The following is a 17537-nucleotide window of genomic DNA, read 5'->3' as shown; positions in this document are numbered from 1 at the left end:
GCGCCGTTAATGGAAAGTGAAAGTATTTATTTACCGGCTTGTTAAAGAGTGACGCAGGCAGCTTTCCAACACGGCCAGTAGTGCCATGGTGTGCGCTCACTGGATTTCAGTTGTATTAGTAGAACAATAAAGCCTTAAAATGAAAAGACACTTGCCTGATTTTCTAAATGTTTGCATCTGCCCAGCTCTGTGACAGTGACAAGAGCCCGACACTAGGGATCTTCTGCGTAACTGCGCGCACACAGCCTGATGACAGCTCATTTCGGTTAATGAAGCCTGATGCAGATTAGACTGGTTAAATTATGAAGGTCTCAATCGAAAATGTAGCGCAATTAAAAGTAGATTACTGGCCTAAAGAAAATGCTAGAGTAGCCTACAGTTTTAAAAAAGGAACGTGAAAATGTGCCAATGACGTTGTTTATTTTATTTATTCATTTTGCAAATTTGCGTTATTTGTCACTACCCACCCTGCTGCAGGCCTCCTCACTACTGTCTTTAGGCTAAGTAACAGCAGCACAAAAGAAAAGTCTGTAATATCAACCCGCTGCACCAGCCTCGAGTGACCTCTTTATTTTCTCCCTTGAGTTTTCAGCACCACCTTTGCGTGGTGTCGGACTTTTTCTAGAGGCCTAACGTTAGGCTACATGTTTTTTGTCCGCGTTTGATCATGTCTGATAGGGAGTGTGTGATTGATTGACCAGTCACTCAAACCGCACCGGCTATGATACAACCCCGAAAACACAGCTTAAAAAAGCTAAAAATCTCCATAGATTGTTGTCACGGAAATTTAATATTGCTGGTGAGGGATTAAACAAATAATTGAGTAAGAACAAACCATTGTCTTTGAAGAATTTATGGTAACACTTTCTATGAAGGTCATTCTATAATGACTTATGCATATATTTATAACACGATATGATGCATCCATAAGACATTATAACAGTTGTTATAATCACTTACAAACATGCATTAGGCGCTATAGCAAAGTTCATAACGTATTATGACCTTTTGATTTAATGTTTTATAACTAATAGTAATACCAGTTTATATCAATGTGCGGCAAGAATCCCCGACCATGTTCCATAACACATTATAACCACCGACTCTGCCTTGTTATAAATTCACTTTAGTCACCATTTACAATTAGTGATATAAAATGGAATAATAGCTTATGGTAATGTTTAAAGTTATATAGCATGTCTTTGTTTGCTTTAAGTAAAGTGTTAAAATATCTATCCCTGTATAATATATTACAGGTGGACATAATACGATATGAACTAATTATAAGACCTTATAACACGTAATTGTTTGCTTTAAGTAAAGTGACACACATTTTGCGCAGGAAAACAACTTTTATTTATGTTTCTTCACTTTATGAACAATCTGTATGAACTCGTTGTCAGAGTGGTGAAAGATCGCTCAAGAGAAGACCTGTTGCCGACCAACATCATGTAACGTTAAGTTGAGGCTCAGATGTTATCACAGATGAATGGCGAGCCTATGGACAGGCCCTACCAGATGCAGTGGACGATTAAAGACAACCACTTCACAAAACGTAGCCTATTAAAAGACATTTTAAACTAACTGAATGGGAATACTGTAGAAATGAGAATCTCTCGGCACCTCACGATTCGATTTTTTTTTCTGTGTAAATTCTGGATAATTACTAAGCATTTCGTTTACACATTAAAATCCAAAAGAAATATCTCCTCAATTGCTTAAAAGGACTAGTTTACATCCCTGATTTACTTTAGTAGTCTCAGCTCCTCAGTGGTCACCAGCGTCCTTCCTTTAATAAGTCCTCTGGACACTGAAATATAATTTAAATTAACTATCAGGATGTACAGGACACCAGTTTAGCTTCAACCTGCTGTTCTCATTCCTCAACAAGTTGGGTAGTAATGACACGCAACTAATTAACATTACTCCATTACTAATTTAGCGTTACTGCAGCCAAAACCGTGCTTTACAGACCGGGGATCTGTTAGCTAGCGCTAACCGCCTTCACTTTTCCAGCAGTTGCACTGCACATGTCTGCCTGACAGATAACTTACTAAGTAACTTTATATATATAATATAAATATATATATAATTTTCACTCTCACGTTCTCCCCATTCTGCTGCTCGCTCTCTCTCTTTCGCTGGCACACACACTCGCTTTGCAAACAGGAACCAAAACAGCGATGAGTGTTGCTGCACGGTGTGCCGGTGAAAATCAATGTCGCAGTCATATTGATGACCGTGTGAAATTTTAGTAGCGTGGTCATTCATTCAGCAGCGGCGAAATGCGTCTCAGACCAGTAACAGAGATCACGGGTCTCTGTTATGTGCACACCTGTGACTGTCCGGGCGCTGCACTTCCGCAGTTCTGAAGGTTCCGCCATTTGCGTTCCGTGAACATTATGGTATAGTACAGTATAGTATACTTTTTTGCGATGCGGACGTGGAAGATTCTGAATTGATTATGAATGAGAGAGAGCGAGCAGCAGAACGTGACGGTGAAAGTTAAAAATATTTAAGTTACTTCGTAAGTTGTCAGTCAGGCAGACGTGTGCAGTGTAGGTCACAGAGTCTCCGTTAAGTCTGTTGTTTCCGCAATTGCTGGAAAAGTGAAATGGTGTTATAAGGTTTTATAATTAGTTCATATGGTATTATGTCCACCTGTAGTATATTATACAGGGATAGATATTTTAACACTTTACTTAAAGCAAACAAAGACATGCTATAATGTTAAAAAAGTACTGTCAAGAGAAGTACTACAACGTTAATCAGCTGGACCAGAGGTTCTGACAGTCACTGACATCTGGCCCAGAGCAAAGGGATGCATAATCATTTGCACAGTCTAGGTTTCTATGTTTTGGGGAACAGAGATCCTCTCCCGGCCTTGACTGAAACTGCATAGCTATAAGGAATTCTGTAACTAACCGGTTTTTCACTTACAGAGCACAACCATGTAATGTGCAATGCAATTAATGACAGCTTATTAACTACTCTCTCAATTTCCATTGCCGGCGCCAGCAGGACGCTGATCCAGTAGCTCCGTATGTGTTGTGTCTGTTTACTGTTTTGCACTGTTTACTGTGCCTATTGTGTTATAAGTTATTTTTTATTTTTATTTAATTTTAATATAGGTTTAATGTATGTATATTTTGTATGCTACTGGATACTTGAATTTCCCTCGGGATAAATAAAGTATATATCTATCTAAGTAAACCCATCCCCAGACTCTCAAACCAATGTACCATTATAACTAAAGTTTTATTTAGTTATAAATAACGTTACATGATCATGTTTTTCACAGAGCACAACCATGTAGCCTAATGTACAATGCGTCTACAATAACAGCTTATAAACTACTGTAAGTCAACACATTCCCCAGACTCTCAAACCCCGTGTAAAGTTTACTAAATAAAACTAACGTTGCATGATCAACAATAAATCTGTAGCCTAATCTGTTTTTCACTTACAGAGCACAGCCATGTAATGTGCAATGCAATTAATGACAGTTTAAAATACTGTAAGTCATCACATTCCCCAGACTCTCAAACGTGTACCGTTAACTAAATAAAACTGTAACTTTACATGATCAACAAAAACCTGTAACCTTTTTGCAGCCAATGTTAATAATTAGAGTGATGGCAATCAGTGGAACGTAAATGATTACGTTAATCGACTACCGCAAATATGGCAAGTAAACAAACGCTCATTCATCTTTTCATAACAAATGACAGTCGGACCTAACCTCCGGCAGGTCTTAGCCAAAGCAAGAAGCAAGCTAACCTTAGATGGCCAGTGCCGAGCTAAACATGTTTAGCCTACTAACCTCAGGTTACAAACCTATTTTGAGTTCAGCGCTTCTTTGTTTGGGTCTTGTTGAAGTTTTAAAGCCAAAGTTTATGATGAATGGCACAGCAGCTGCCAGTGTTTGTTGTCTTTTCTAATGTGTGGCCGTGCACAGCTGATACTACGTGTTACGTAAGTAGGTTATAGGTAACGGAGGGAGGGGAATAACAGCAAGCTCATCAGATGTTTCCTAAAAATAAACATTGCTCATGAGTCCCGCAGCTCGAGTCCGAGTCAATTCTGAAGTTTTTTGAGGATGAGTCTGAAGTCGAGTCTGAAGTCACTGTGTGTGTGACTTAAGTCGGACTCCCAAGAGCAATGCCGATAGCATAGCTAAAACTTCTGATTGAGTGCAACTTTAAGTGATTTATATAGTACAACAAACAATATTTAGGTCACCAGAAGAATGGTAATAACACATACTGCATGTTGTTGCATAATAAAGACAATCAACTAAAGTTGGTGTACTGGCCTTGGAGGCTGAATGTGAAGGATCAGGCTCTCTTCTATTTTGGGTGAGATTTAATAGTCATTATGAGGAGATGGCTGCCTCTGTCCAGCGTTCCTCCCTCCTCCCACACTCCCCTTCATCCCTCTTTATTGGAGCTTCCGCTGCACATCGAGCACATGCAGCCGCAGATCCTTCAGAAGCCGCTGCAATAACAACTCATTCACTGCTGTGTATATTTGCTCTGTATGTGTGCATAATGTCCCTGCATCCAACACTTTACTGTGAAAACACACAAATAGACACACACACATACATATTTGTGGTTACATACAGGGTCAAAAATATCAATCCAGCTTAGTCCCATCTATCACCAGGCACTTTTGCGTCAGTAGATGCGAGTATGGAAGGAACATTAAAGTGTTTGTCTGTGTGCATGTACGTGTGTGTGTGTGTGTGTGTGTGTGAGACAAACAGAAAATGAAGCTGGAAGAAAGTTGCATGGAAATACTTATTTGAGCGTGTGCATGTCAGTATTTATATAACACTACATGTACTGTATATGTGGTTAACCATTCAATGTGATACCTTCTGATTTTTCTTTGTGGTCGATGCAATCTATCAGCAAATTTAGGAAACAGTATTATGTTGTAAAATGTGTTTAACGCATGTGATTGTTTGTATCTCTTCCCTTACAGCTTGCTCTCACATACTAGATGATTAAAGTGAATGATGATGCTAAAAATTCATTTAATTCTTTCTGCCTCTTACACTTTACTATTTCCTCTCTCCTGCTACAAAGTTAACACCACAAATGCTATTCCCTCTCTGTCTTGCTTTCTTCATCTCACTCTCCCTGGCTGAGGCTTGGTGTGTGGTGTAGGCAGCAGTGATATTTCAGTGGGTATTATTAGTCGCTCTGGAGAGCTCCACCTGAAAACAAGTCACGCCACTGTCAGAGAAGGAGGTGAAACCGACTGTAAGACATGGGCAGAGGGAATAACACACTAATGAGAAAATAACCATAGAGAAGACTCGGAGATACATATTAATATATGAGTCCGTGACCCTAATCTTTTTTCAACTAATTCTTGTTGAAAACGTTTTCTGATACATTTCTGATGTTGATGTTGAAGTTAAAGTGGAAGTTAATGTTAACATCACTCTATAATCAAATCTTTCTAAGTAAGCATTTATTTTTAGCTCAGTCTGTGAATATATTGATGGTCAATTGATTATGATGTGCAGGATACAAGGATATTGCTGATTGTTTTATTTTTAGTGTTAACTGTAATGCTAGAACAGGGAGAGAAAATCTTTTAGTCATTGATGGTTTGAGCATCCTTAGTTTGTTAATTTTATAATGTAAAATCGTGGATTTAGCCTTATAAATGCAGTCAGACATAAAGCACTCTTTCATTGTTGTCTCTTGTGTTTATTAAATTAGAAGTAACATGGGAAATTGCACAACTCACTGTAATGTCTGTTTCGTTGATGACATTTTAATTTTGTATCAGTGATGGGCAGTAAAACTGAATTAGCTGAGAGGGATTTGACAATATTAATATTATGTTACTGCATATTGTGAAGTTTGATATCGTACTGTTGAAATATTTAGCAAGTTATTCTCATATCTAAGGTAACTTGAGTTATTAATGACTTTTGTTATCAATAACTGCTTGGATGAAAATTAAATAATATTGTGCATTTGTCAACCAGGCAAGCCAATAAAAAATCCATGTGGAAGATGTAATGTAGCTATGGCTTTAATTTTCCTGTGACTGCATGCATTGCTAAAGCAATTTCTGCACCCAGCTGAGCTGAACACAGCCTCTGTGCTTCAGACATGTCAAATTCGTAACTTCTGCTACCCAACCTCCATTCGTCTCTCCTTTTAACGTCTGCTTTTTAATATCACTTTCACTGTTGCTATCTTCGCGAATCTCTTAACGCAACCATCTCTTCCACTCTCTTGCACACACACGCGCACACACACTCACTGTGTCATTTTTTCACACCCCCAGCAATCTTTTCAAAATCACTTCCTTGATTCACATCTTTGCCCTCCCCATTTATGAGCACTTTATTGAGAAGCAAAGAGGTGGCAGAAAAACAGGCATAATTGCCTAGGTTAGTAAGTTATTGGAAAATGGATGAATTGCTTTCTTCATGGAAGAGCTGTGAGAGTGTCAGGAATAAAGAAGGCTCCTTAATAACACTGAAGGTCAGGTGCAGAGGTGTTGGGGAGTGATTGCTCGGGGACAAATAAACACACAGCGTTTTCTCTCTCCCTTTCTGCATATGCAATTTGTCATAGTGTGTTTTAGAGGGCCTATGTGTTTGTGTGAATGTGGCACATGGATTTGGGTATGTGTTAGGGTAGGAGATTAGGACCGCAGATATTGTTATTCTTTGCCAGCTGAGCTTGGCTGACAAAGGTTAGGGTTCCTTTTGATAGGGTCATTCAAGTTCATTTCCATGGTTACAATCAGACACCCACAAGGTGGTTCAGTTACGTTAAGTGAGGATGGATATTGGAAACAAAAGAATATTGCTGAGAGAGGCACACATAGTCGGCCTAATAACAGTATCCGTCTATTGAGTTTTTGTCATGTCTGTGTGTGTATGGTGTGTATTTGTGTCACTTTGTGACATTTTCATTGTCTCTTTATTTCCAACTATTTCAGAGTTTGGGAAAGTACATCACACACTGAAGGTGTGAGAGACTCTTTTAGAGTGCAGTTTTTATCGCGGAGAGTCAGGATGTTTACAAGGTTTCTGGTATTTGGATAGTTTTAATGAAGCATCGCTTGCAGTCATTGCCACTTTAATGTTTTGGTGGCGCCTGCAGCTGCAAATGAAAACTGTTCTTTGTTTTGTTTTTGACCTACAGTTCCAGTGAATTCTGCCCACTTGTTTTATGATAAGTGAGCAACAGTCACTAATCTCCAGCAAAAAGAAAAAATGTCCTTACGTCGTTAATGTCCTTACATTAGGAACATTAACGACATGGATTTATGTAGTAATCATACAGTATATGTGAGATGAAAGAATCAGTGTCCAAATAGCTATAAAAAGCGTGAAACAGTGGGAGAAAAATCACATTTCTAAACCAGGCTGGTGACCTGCGCAAACAAAGAGTTGTTAACACACCCATAGCAAGGATCAAATATTTTTCCTAGTCTGTGGCTTCATCATAGGTTGACTTTACACTATTGAATTTTTACACCAATCAATAAATGTAAATGCTCCGTATTTGTATAGCGCCTATATAGTCTTTTTGACCACTCAAAGCGCTGTTACACTACATCTGCATTCACCATTCACACACATTCATTCACTCAAACAGAAACTAACATTCACACACATCCATAGACTGGCAGAACAGCCACCAGAGGCAATTCGGGGTTCAGTATCTTGCCCAAGGACACTTCGACATGCAGCCTGGAGGAGCCGGGGATTAAACCGCCGATCTTCCGATTAACGGGCAACCCGCTCTATCTCCTGAGCCACAGCTGCCCCTTTTAGCTCAGACAATAATGATCAATATGACTGGCATTCACCTTTTAGCAGGCCTGTTAGGAAAATATATAGAATGAACAAAAAAACATGCAGGGTAGTTACAAATGCAGCAAGCAAGTAAACGTTTTCCCTGTTTCTTTTTAAACGGACACTGTTAGGCTTTCTTTAAAGAATCTTAACAAACATACCTTAATTGGTAAAATTTTATAATGTAGCCTGCAACATACAGCGTTATTCTTCCCAAATTACAGTGTAGTTATGTGTACACAGTGTACCAATAGAGTGTGTACCAATACACACATGGGGGTATAAGGGAACAAGATGTAAATTTAGTATCTACTGGGTACCTATTCTAAGTACAACCTTCAACAGGTTGCCATTTAATCTCAGGACTCATAGTCACAAAAGAACAACAAAATGACAATGCTTACACTCTCAGTAATTAAGAGACAGGGATCCTGGTCAAGCTGTCAGTGTTTTCTCTGAAATCACATGGGACCTTTGCCAGGAACCATATTTTTTGGGTTATCAACCCAAATAAGTACAGATGGTGGTTCTCTTATCAATGATTGTTATTTTGAAGAAGCGTTTAGAAATTGCTAACTCACAGTGTGCTCCAAATCTGATGTGATGTGACCTCTCAGGCAAAATGGAAGGTATGTTCCATTTCAATCCAGTTGAGACCAAATCACTGCCTACATAAGTGCCTAGAAAAGTGATGTCCCAGCGTGTGGGTCTGTTGATGGATTGTTGTCACAGAGGTAGTTATCTGTAGTGAATTGTGCTTCTTCTACATTTAAGACATCATATGGCCTCAGACTGTAGCAGAGGTCTCTTTGGCAGGTTATTCTAGATTTTGGGTGATGTACCAAGACAAATTACGGTTCATTTTACATGCACTGTTCTTACTGAGCAGTTTAAACATTCAAAAATGATGCATTTTAGCAAAGTAAAAAGAAAAGTTTAAAAGTTATTTGAATAGAATAAAAACCTGATTCTTTCACATAATCAAAATTTGAATTAATGGCATCTTCAAACGCCTGTCTCTGTAAACACCTCACCTGACACAGTGGTTACCACTCTTACACTCTCATTGAGTCCTGGTCCTTTATGCGTGAAGTTTACACATCCTCCACCAGATGCTCTGGTTACACACAATCGTCACCAGTCCTTCTGAATAGTTGTAAGCAGTTATAGAATTTGAATGCATCTGCTATCTCTAATTAAAAGTATTATTATCACCCTAGCCTTGAATTAGCATTCACAAGAAAATGCAACATTCAGTAATATGAAAAGTGTAAGGATATCAGCTACTCACTTAAAGGTTCAGTGTGTAAGTTTTAGTGACATCTAGTGGTGAGGGTTTCTAATTGCACTCAGCAGCTCCCAGTGCATTCACATGCTCCTGGGATGGGCCCAGGCGTCAGAGGCTGTGTTGGATACATTTGAAAAAATAATCATTACTAATTACTTATTGTTTTCTTAAAATTGTAACAAGATGTTTTTAGTTGTTACTCACTGAGGAGCAATCCTAATAAGTAACTGAATATGTATACAATCCCAATACTCCTGCATCTTAATTTACCCTCTACAAGTCATACCAACCAGCTGTCATCTGAATCTTGTTCAGAATTTGACAGATGATGTAGACATGGGCAGCATTTCCTCCAATACGCAACCTGGCACAAGGCATCACTTCTCTCTATGTTACTGCTGCACTACCTGTCGAAAACTGATCTTAGCCTGTTCGGTAGAGGTAGAGGAATTCTCACTGTTATCAGTAACAGGACCAGGCTCTTTGACATGGACCTGGTTTCTGATGAGCTGCTTCAACAGATTGCTGGCTGAGTTTGCTTCAGTTGATCGACCAGGAGTGGGATTTTATTTTGCATTCTTGTGATATTGACAGTAGAGAGATGACAGGAAATGAGGAGAGAGAGAGAGAAAGAGAGACGAGGGCTTGGATCATGGATGTTTTTTTTGTGATTGTCATCATGAGCAACACCTAAGCCACCAGGATGCCCCGGACTGGATTCAATTTAAGCTTAGCGGTGATATTCTTTTCTTTACATGACACAAATTCACATAAGAACAGTATCTCAATTTTATCCTGCAGTAAGGACCATGAGCCAAGCCAAATTGATTTTCCCTGATAGATATAAAAAGAGGTTTTAATTAAATGGAAATCACTTTCACTGGAAATAAAACAGCAATGGCATACACTGCTGTGCTACTGAGAAGGACAAGTAGTGTGATTACATTAATGTCCAACATTAATTGCCTGTTGCCAATGCCTTCCTGTCTGGCTGACGTAACAATGAATCAGACCTGTAATGCGTTAAGCTTGGGGCAAGTTGGGAAGGTATGTCAGGAATATAACAACACTATAAAGTGAGGTAGAGAAGTGTTTGTGTGTATGTTTTTATATCGTGGTGGGGACCTTAACGTGAATGCACACTAACCAATGGGGACTCGTGTCACCTAGGGGTCTAGGGAATGCATTATGTCAATGAGATGTCCCCATCGTGTGTGTGTGTGTGTGTGTGTGTGTGTGTGTGTGTGTGCAAGCATGTGTGTGAGATAGAAAGAGGATATGTTAGAGGATGGGATTTGTATGGACTGAAGACTATCTTTGAGTGTTTGGCTTTATTATCTGTTGGCAAACAGCGCCCTGTGCCTTCTCTGCCTGATCCCCTGGGGACCTGACCCCATTCACACAGTAAAACACAGTAACACCTTACTATACATCTACACATTCAAATGTCTGTACATGCGCACACAAGTGCACACATTTCCCAAGAAAAAGAGTTTCTCAGTGGAAAACTGGGACAAACTGATCTGGCAGGGGAAAACGTCTGTGCTCAGAGAGCAAAGCTAACTGTTTGGCAGCCAACGAAGTGAACGGGCAGGCTAGCATGTGTGCTGGAGTGGCTGCACAAACGTACGTATTATAAAGTAACAGGGCACAGTGGCAGTTGAAAATGGATGACATCTGGCTGTAGCAAGGTTCTCTCGCCGTGTTCATGCTAGTCCTATTATCCTGAGAAATGGAGGGAGAAGTGGCTAAATTTGGCATGACTGCTGAAGTTCCAGAGGTAAACAAAATTTCTGTCATGAATCTCAAGAATGTATATATGTTACCTGAAGACAAACAGTAACCCAACATATGGAATATTGGCAGGAAACGGTAGGGGTGAAAAGGCAATGAGAAGTGCTGAAAATATGATGTTGAGGAATAAAGAAGACCGAAATAAAGGTAGATGGGAATAGGGAGGAGGGAAGGAGGGGAGAGCAGGAGGAAAAAACAAAGGAGAGGAAGCGGAAAAGGGAAGAAACACAGCAGAGCAAAAGGAGGTTTTTTGCTTTCATTTTTTTTTTACTTTCATTCAATCTCTCTTTCTCTTTCTCTCCCCCACTGCTGCTCTCATGGGAACTAACTTTTGAGTTGCTTGAGCTGTTTAGAGGTGCTGTGAATGTTTACCATTTGGTGTGTGTGTGTGTGTGTGTGTGTTTGTGCGTGCGTGTGTGTGTGTGTGTGTGTGTGGGAGGTGGTAAATTGAGCAGGTGTATCAAGAACAAAAGAGCAGGGGAGATCAGTGAGTCAACTTTCGCCATGCTGTGTGTGTTTAAGCGCATTTGTGAGTGCATGTGACTGTGTGTGTGTGTGACAGAGAAAGCGAGAGGTAGTGTAATAAAACTGTCAACCTGGGGGATTTGTCAGGGGAAACAATACACGGTGAATCCCTCTTAATGTGCAAGCGAATACACACACTCATGGACATAGACTCAAAACACACGCAAATGCACAAATACAGCACTGGATTATGTTGATTTTTGTCATTTCCAGTAGGCACTCAGCGATGCAAATATGCTCCTGATGTCTCTTGGTTTGAGGTGAAGAAGCGACTCTTGACAAGCAGAAAGCCTACCAAGGCTTAGTTTTTATTTTCTGAACAGCAGCCTTTATAAAATGTTATTCCCGTGAACACACAGGACATATGACATCTTCTGTTCACATACCGTACAGGGGCAGACAAATTACATAACATTATGGCAGCTCAGAGTTTGTTTATTGTACAGAACACAATGTGTGTGTTACATTATGCAAATCCTATTCAAATGCAATAACCTGAACATGAGCGAGTCAACATTATTATTGAGTACCGTTGTCATGGAAAGACTTGCGCTCCGGGTAATAGCAGGAAAGAGCTCCATCTACTTCGGAAACAAAGAAGCCATTTTTACTGCGTATAAATACTTAAAGCAGACACACAGTTTGCCAAAAAATAAAACTTGATTGTATTTTGTTGTCTTTTCCCCCTTCCTTTTGATCCCTCTCTTTCAGAACTTTAATGAGGTGCACCGTGGTGGCTGCTTTCTGGCTCCATCATTTTTTCCCTGCCTCCCGCTACTCCCTCTACTCCCACTATTCCTCTTTTTTTTTTAAATCAAACACACACCCCAGTACACTTTCCACAGGAGGTACTCACAGAGGTAGCTCTCTGAATGCTGTCAGTTTCTTAAAGAGTTGTAATGAACTGCCTTAGACGTCCAAGATGCAACATTTGCAACATTACACTTTTTTTTTAACCACTTACATCCTATTGTCCAATCTGTAGTCACATTTTCAAAACTCTAAACACAATCAGCCCAACATCGGTCTGTTCATACCATACCATTAACACAATTCATTGTTGTTTCCACAGAATATGCAGTCAATTTACCCAATTCTAAAATGCTAAGTTTTTCTTTACATACAAGCTTACCCTATACCAAAACTATGGATGTATTTTGTGTTATTTACAAATGCTAGCACACAACATGTCAGAAATGAAGATATATTTTTCAAAACCTTAAATAATGGATAATGCATCTACTTTTGCTACAATAGTGGCTCAAAATCTATATCGAAACAGCTGATAAGCATTTCTGAATAAACATATCATTGAAACATTGAGAAAAGGCTCATTTATTGTAATTTGGATAAAATAGACACAGCTAGACCCAAGCTAATTCCAATCTCAACCAGAGACGCAAACAGGTGTTGAAGTTCTTTCAATTACATACGCAATGCAGTAAAAAGGGGACTTTCTGGAGTTGACTTTATCCAATGTGGATACATAACAACACAGAAGAGGAGAGAAAGAAAGAATGATCTCCAAAAAAGGGAGAAGAATAGTGGGCCAGGGAGAGGAGCAACTGAACCAGGTTACGTGTTTCTATCCTGATGCATAGCAAGAGATGACATTAGATGTGATGTGGAGAACATGTGGCCAAATGCTGAAGATCATATGGAGAACAGGACTGTGCATTTTTGTTTCTTTCTTTTATGTGCATTTTTTTTATTTCAGTGTAATTGTGTATTTACATTTACATTCACTCATTTGACAGATGCTTTTACTCAAAGTAACTTACATTTGAGGAACAACATACAAGAATCAATAAAACATCAATACAATAAGAGATCTACAAGCGACAATAAATACTAGGAAGAGCTATTACAGTTTTTTACGATTGCTATGACAGTCCTTTCAATACTTTTAACAGTTTTCCTAAACTCTTAACACAGTTTGCACAACATCCGTCTGTGTAGGCTATACAATTAATTCATTTCTTATTGCTTTGACACAAAATGCATACAGTTTACACAAATGTAAAATACTTGAACTTCTTATACACAGAAGCTCAAACAAGATAAAAACAATGGATTTTTACTGCCAAATTTACAAATGCTTCTACAGTGTATGTCAGAACAGATAACACTATGTTCTAAATCTAACTTATAGGCTAAAGTCAAAGTGAAAAGCTTTTCATATTGTGACTTGAAACACATATATATTCCCCTTATTTTATTCCATTGATACTGAGAAACAGCTGATTGGAGGTATGCAAATAGATCAATCACAGCTGATTCCCATCTAGGAAACACACTCAGGTGTTGAGGTTCTTTCAATTACATGACCATATCTTGCATGGAAAATAAACAATATAGAGCAACACACAGAAAGTAAGTAAAATGCCCGCATGAGGGAGAGGAAGACGAGTGCTAGGGCAAGGGAGAGGAGTCGAACAAGGGCAAGGGAGAGGAATGCCCAGACGAGGACAAGGTAGAGGTAGAGGAGTCAGAATGCTTGGTGGTGCTCAAAGAAGGGTCAGAGCTATGGTAACTGATGAAATAAGAGCTCCTATCATAGACCATGTCATAAACTATGGGCTATCATACAGAGAGGCTGGTGAACAAGTACAGCCAAATCTCAGGCGGGACACATCTGTTATTCAGACTTTTCGAGAAACCAACAGGTAGGATTTTGTCTAAGGCCTCCTCCTACTGCAAAGTTTAAATAACTTTACCATGTATTGCAGTGGCTGTATGCCTCCGGTCCTAATATGTAACTGTATTTTGTCTCTCTAAGGATTCAACGTCTACCTCCCTCAGGGGGCAGTGGAAAGCTCCTAAATGAAGAACAGATGTCTATGAAGATTCTCAGTCATCCAGGTCATAGTTATCCAACGAAGGTTAAAATCAAGGGTAACTGGACTTGGTTGAAGATACTGGAAGACGTTTCGTCCCTCATCCAAAGGACATCTTCAGTTCTGACTGACTGGCAGGGAAACTCAGCTATTTAACCTCAGTGGGGTCGTTATCCCGGGTCATCGATACCGCTGGTTCGTTAAGTGTTCCTTGTTGCTGTGACGACAGTCGTTACAGTCGTTAAGACTACCTGTGGCCAAGACTTAACGACCATCGTTGGTATCTTCACCTGAGGCCAATAGGTTACGTTTGTTGAGTTTCCTGGGAAGTGATGAAAGGACAGCATTGTAAGTGGGGGATAAGTGGTGGCGTAGACCCCCTCCCCTGTTCAATGACGGCTTCTCAACACTGGTGTAGATGGCTTCCTTGACACCTCTTTCAAACCATCCATCTTCTCTGTCTAAAATGTGCACCTGGTGGTCCTCAAACGAGTGTCCTCTGTCCTTCAGATGTAAGTAGACTGCAGAGTCTTGACCTGAGGAGTTGGCCCTTCTGTGTTGAGCCATGCGTTTGTGTAGTGGTTGTTTAGTCTCCCCAATATACAGGTCTGTGCATTCCTCACTGCATTGGACCGCATACACTAGATTGCTTTTCTTGTGTTTGGGTGTGCTCGTTTGAGGACCACCAGGTGATTTAACCTTCGTTGGATAACTATGACCTGGATGACTGAGAATCTTCATAGACATCTTCATTGTGTCACCTTTACCTTTCTTTCTGTTGTTCTCTATAAATAATTCAGAATCTTTTCAATATTACTTCTTTATTGCTACTTTTCCTTGCATCTGTCACTTCTTCTGTGAAGTGAACCTCCTAACTTGGTGCTATGCAAATATTATTTACTAATATGTAGACTGATAAATGTTTCTGCTTCTCATTCCTCCTCCTCCTCTCTTATATTTCCATGTTAAGTAGAGCATTAAACATCCGACAAGCACTACAACACAAGCACGGACAACAGATTTCAAGCACTTTTATTTCATATTCGGAGCACGTTTCATACTGAAATTGATTTGGCCACTGGCACGACGACAATGTTCACAAAACAAACATTGAAACTTTTAGAAATGTAAACACTTAAATTGCATTATATGAAAAATGAACTGCAAAGTTACACAAAATATCAATGTAAAGGGAACTCGAGGCACTGTAGACTCACATGCATTATTATTGTTAATTGTGCTTGCTTTTGTGTGTGTATATATATATATAGTATGTGTCTATGTGTATAAGGTAATATGTAAATAGTAAAAACTCTTAGATATGATCTTTTATAGCAGGATACAGCAGCAGTGGCTACGTTTACTAATTTGATAAAACATGCACAGTGTAGCTGCAGCATAAATTGATAAATGATTTAGAAAACTAAATTCTGTACATGCAGTTTTCAAATGTCATAAATATTGATTTGGGATCCAGGTCACTCCTCAGACTCATATAAAACTGTGCATTTTACTTGTAGCAGCAGTGCATAAAAGAGAAGGATATTGGGTCATAGATCTGAACACAAAACACAGATCAAATTGATTTACTGTAAATCAACAACAGTGACATTGTACACTGAACATTGGGTTAGTGTCTCTCTCATGTAGCCAACAGGTGGCGATGTTGCTACTTTTTCACTCTGTAGTCTCTTACTGGCCTCACCTGCCTTGTGCAGACACAAAGAGACAGACGCAGGTGCTTTTTCTCTAAACCGGAGACGTTTAAAATGAGATATACTGCTAAGCTCTGATTACCTGATTTCTATGAAGTACCAAGCGTGTTTCTTATATATTGCACAAATCAAACAGCAGAGCAAACTCTATGGAGAATGTGTAGGAGAAAAACAGCCAAGTGAACACATGATAAGGAGTGAGCATGGGCTGTGTGTTGGTACTCGACCCCCACCACCGGTTGCCTTGCCAGAGTGGTGCATTGTCTCATCTCAGACATCCTCCTTTCTCTCCCACCATGACATCATCGGTAACCTCGGAGACTCCCTGAATACTGGCCGACCCAGGAAATGAGGTTACAACTTTGGAATGTGAGAGGGAAGACAACAACTATACCCCCCCACCAGTCCAGCACCCACTCAGCCTTCCCTTTCTTGTCCCTCCCCATCACAGCAGAACAAGGAGGGCCTTCTTCTCTCTCACGCCCCTCTTCCTCCATGACTGACGACTCTATTATGTCCATGAAAACCTGGTTGTCCAGTGAAGTCACAGTAACATTTACTAACCAGAGACCGGTGGATGTGGGTGGGTGAGGGGGGAGTGGGGGTTATATCACAGCATCATCTACACACAAACCTTTTCACACTACACTCCTAATTTGATGCACACAATAGGTTGATTCAAAAAAAAAAATTTCACACTTCACTATAAGAATTTTGGGTTCATAAGTCCACAAATGTGTAAAACTATTAACAATACCACCACTTACCTGTATAAATACTTTTGCCTACACACTATATAGAAGAAAAAAAACAAGTGCAATTTGTCATAGCTCAGTCTCTCATTTGAGAGGGTGACCAGTATGCTATTTGGTCTCAGTATCTGGTCGTGACTCATATAAAAGAGGCGACACAGTGGAGAGCACTGCCCCACACAACACGTGTTTCTAAAGCAGTTACAGTGCATTTCAGAGTAAGACAGCCTAGGGCTGCTATTAAGTGCTTCTGGTAAGGAAACATGCTCTAATGGAAGGTTACAGTACTTGATATGCATGTTTGGGAAACAATGATACGGTGCATCTACAGTGTATTTGTTGTAATAATAATAATAATAAGGATGTTGATCTGAAATCAATTTGAAGTCAGGTTTGGATGGTCATATGATGATGTGAATTTTGATGGAATTAAAACTTTATGAAGTGATCTCTACTCTTAACCTTAAAATCCCTGTATGGCTTCTGATATGCATAGTGTGATATGTTTTACAGTAATGTTATTTTCTCCCTACATAAATACAAATCTGTCCTAAATTTCAGTCTCCGGGTGGATTGGAATAGGGCTTATCAGCTTTCTGAGAGTTACATGAGAATATTAATACCGCTTTCATGTTCCAGGTGGTGATGGGGCAGTGGATAAGACTCATGCCTTTGAGAGCCCCAGGTTCAATTCCCCACTGTGACATATCCACCAATGCATCCCTGAGGAAGATTTTATCGCTAGCTGCTGTCTTCTCATCTCCTCTGACATATATTGCAATTGTT

This window comes from Micropterus dolomieu, linkage group LG02, assembly GCF_021292245.1.
Source record: "Micropterus dolomieu isolate WLL.071019.BEF.003 ecotype Adirondacks linkage group LG02, ASM2129224v1, whole genome shotgun sequence".
In the NCBI taxonomy this organism is placed as follows: domain Eukaryota; kingdom Metazoa; phylum Chordata; class Actinopteri; order Centrarchiformes; family Centrarchidae; genus Micropterus; species Micropterus dolomieu.
This window is presented reverse-complemented; position numbering follows the sequence as displayed.